This window comes from Poecilia latipinna, unplaced genomic scaffold (genome assembly GCF_001443285.1).
Source record: "Poecilia latipinna isolate Pla-1442-1.1 unplaced genomic scaffold, P_latipinna-1.0 Scaffold32, whole genome shotgun sequence".
NCBI classification, from domain to species: domain Eukaryota; kingdom Metazoa; phylum Chordata; class Actinopteri; order Cyprinodontiformes; family Poeciliidae; genus Poecilia; species Poecilia latipinna.
This window is the reverse complement of record NW_015112648.1, coordinates 20,102-23,088: the sequence shown is the minus strand read 5'-3', so window position 1 is coordinate 23,088 and position 2,987 is coordinate 20,102. Positions and strand designations below refer to the sequence as shown.

General features: G+C 37.2%; 2 protein-coding genes and 1 long non-coding RNA gene across 3 annotated transcripts in view; 1 reads left to right on the top strand and 2 right to left on the bottom strand.

Moving 5' to 3' along the window:
* Positions 1-2,987, bottom strand: part of LOC106952965 (UDP-glucuronosyltransferase 2A2-like) — a 46,599-nt gene that overhangs the window by 28,991 nt on the left and 14,621 nt on the right. The gene's annotated exons all lie outside the window — the stretch shown is intronic.
* LOC106953007 (uncharacterized) overlaps positions 1-2,987 on the top strand; it is a 14,614-nt gene that overhangs the window by 3,563 nt on the left and 8,064 nt on the right. Inside the window, exon 2 of the long non-coding RNA XR_001426100.1 lies at positions 2,407-2,408. This is a non-coding gene — a long non-coding RNA (uncharacterized LOC106953007). The remainder of the gene's footprint in view (positions 1-2,406; positions 2,409-2,987) is intronic.
* LOC106952985 (UDP-glucuronosyltransferase 2A1-like) overlaps positions 1-2,987 on the bottom strand; it is a 29,215-nt gene that overhangs the window by 18,819 nt on the left and 7,409 nt on the right. The window lies entirely within an intron of this gene.

The following is a 2,987-nucleotide window of genomic DNA, read 5'->3' as shown; positions in this document are numbered from 1 at the left end:
ATTCAGTTAAATTCAAAATATATTTGACATACAATCAATAAATAATGTGAACATGTACCATAAAGTGAAAATTTAAGTGAACGTGTTTGGAATGAAGATCCTTGTGGACTGTTTTTTTTTTTTTTTTTTTTTTTTTCCCCACATTTTTTTTTAAAAAAAATTTTTTTTACAACATTTTGAAATTTAGCCTGTTACACTTTTTTGACAAAACTTCTGCTGTAGAAAAAAATGAAGTAAACACTACATTTACTGCAAACTCTTGTTTGTCTTAGGGGTGGCGTTCCAAAAATAACCCTTGATAGGCTAAATCCGTTAAGTAGTTACCTTTATTTTTTACAGTTATTACACAGCATAAATAAATACTCTACATTGAAACCAAATAACAAAACCTGTTTTCAGATCAGCGGATGTGCATGTTCATCAATCGGGCCTTAATGTGATCCGGAGTCATGACATTAAAGCGTCTCCTCCAACCTGCCCCGCGAGATTCACAGCTGTATCTACGGCAGGGCGATGGATCTCATCAAGCGAGCCTCCGGACGTGTTTTGCGCTGCCTCTGGCCACAGTTTTTTTTCCAGCAGGCATTCAAAGTTTCGGTTTTCATCTCCCGAATGGCCAATCTGTATTAAATACCGTAACTTTATTGGCATTCAGGTAGAGAAGAAGTGCGGAGACTGTTTTTGCCAATCATACGGTCAATCAGCACTCAGAGCACTGTGGAAAAAAAACTGCACAGAAAAATCTGCGAAGCAGCGAGACCGTGAAAGGTGAACTGCGCTATAGCGAGGGATCACTGTATATGAAATAATTTATAAAAAGTAACTGAGTATGTAGAATGGCTGCATATCTGAGTTTATATCGGTGTATCTGGGACTTCATTCTCATGCCTGGTCTCATAATGCCTCAACATTGAAAAGGTGGATTTATTTAAATAAGACAGTTTAGTCAAACATATGCGACACTTAACCTGCAGAACATGATATGAAAGTAAACTAAGAGTCAGTTTCAGCTGAATTTGGGTTCAGATAGATCAAGTAGAAACTGACAAGAACCGGATGAAACCACAAAAATGAAAACAAATTTATTTTCCAATATAAGATCAAAATGGTCCCACACTGCGGAAACCTTTCGTTTGAGGCTGCTCCATAGTTGACGCTGTTCCGTCAAAAATCAAGAATTTGTTTGGCAAATGCTTTTGACAGATTCGCTTTCTTATATCAATCTATCAAATTTTATTTGTATAGCACATTTCAGCAGCAAGGCATTTCAAAGTCCTTTACATTATTAAAAAAACAGCAGGTGACATTGAATAAACGGTAAGAAAGAGGAGATTTTGAAAAAAAAAAAGGATTAAAAAAAAGATAAAAACATTAAAACCCACACCCCCTTTTTTTGTTATAAACACAGTTTGGCATGTTAATGTCATTTCGAAACCGGTCATGTGACTTGCTGAAACCAATACGCGCACCGACACAGGTTTTGGTCTATGGGCTTGACGCATGCACAGATGCATCGGTGTTACCGGACCCATCACTAGTGTAAATATTTCTAGTATCTGTGTAATTGATGTCTAATAATTTGTGGTATTTTAAAGTACAGTCTCCCTTTACTCATCTAGCAAAACGGATACAACAAAACGTTCTTTTTCAGACAACACAGCTCAAACTTTCTCTACTACAATCTACTCTCCCACCTCGTTTCTATGCTGTAACCCAGTAGATGAACTTCCATTTTAAAATTTCAGGCATCACTGATTTGATTGCTCCCTTTTAGGTGAAGATCGTGTCTGTCAGGAAAAGTCTTTGTGGAGGGGAATGAAAGACGCCTTTGTCGAAAGTAAATGGCGTAAAACTTGACTTTATGTTTATTATGGGATCTACAGAGAGACTGCAACGCTAACACACACACACCACCTGTCAAACTTTGGATGTTTACTCGAGTCTAAGAGCTGTTGTGGGACAAAAATCCATTGACACTGTTGGGTGAAAATCCCTCAGTCAGGTTTATTTATACCAGAAGCAGGATTTGAGAGTTTACAAAACAGTTACTCATGAGCATGTATCTAAAAATAGCTCTACTAGCAGGCCGATAACCATCAATTTTTAGGGACAGAAAAAGGGTGAAAAAAAATCATTACTGAAAATGATGCGACTGTGTGGATTTTTGCTTTCCTGAAGGTCATTTCTCCAGTGAAATCCCTTCAGTGAGTTTGCTCTGACAGATTACCCGCTGGGAAAGCAAAACATAACTATCAGACTAATAAAGTCAAACTATATTACCCCATTATAAAAAATTTCCACCACAGACCATTGCAGCTGTGGTGGATGCAGCTGTTTTTTTCCTTAAAAAAACAGGAAGCCAGTTTTTTTGAGGTTTTATTGTTTTTAGTGGCTTTTATTTGAAAGTGGTTCGACAGGAAAGTGAGTAATGAGAGAGGGGGAAGACGAGTACAAAGGTCATCAGTCCGTGATGACCTTTGTACTTGTGTGGCGGCCACGTCGAAGACTAAGGCCTCCATGTTTGGGTTGTGCTTTACGCCTGCATTATCAAAAACTTTTAGATCTAAAGTTTTACTCCTAAGTAATCTAACATTAGTAGATATGAAAACAAAATAATTACCACAAACTGTGAGGAGAGTTTAGACAATATTTTTACGACTGATTTGAATTATGTGATTAATTTTTCTGAGCTAGAAAAACAATAGAAATGAGCATGAAAATGTTGATCTGATTAATAGAAGTGTCTGAAATCAATAAATGCGGCCTTTTTTACAGCTTTGTCTTGTTGTACACTACAGAACAAAAGCAAAGCACACTAAAAACGTGGATTCAGTTTACAAAGAATAGTAATACCATTGTGTACAAAAATTGATAAAGAAAACTAGCATTTAATACATGATTTAGTACAGGGGTCCCCAAACTTTTTCCTGCGAGGGCCACATAGCTGTTCCTTTCTCTGGTCGGGGGCCGGTCTTAGTTTTTGGAGA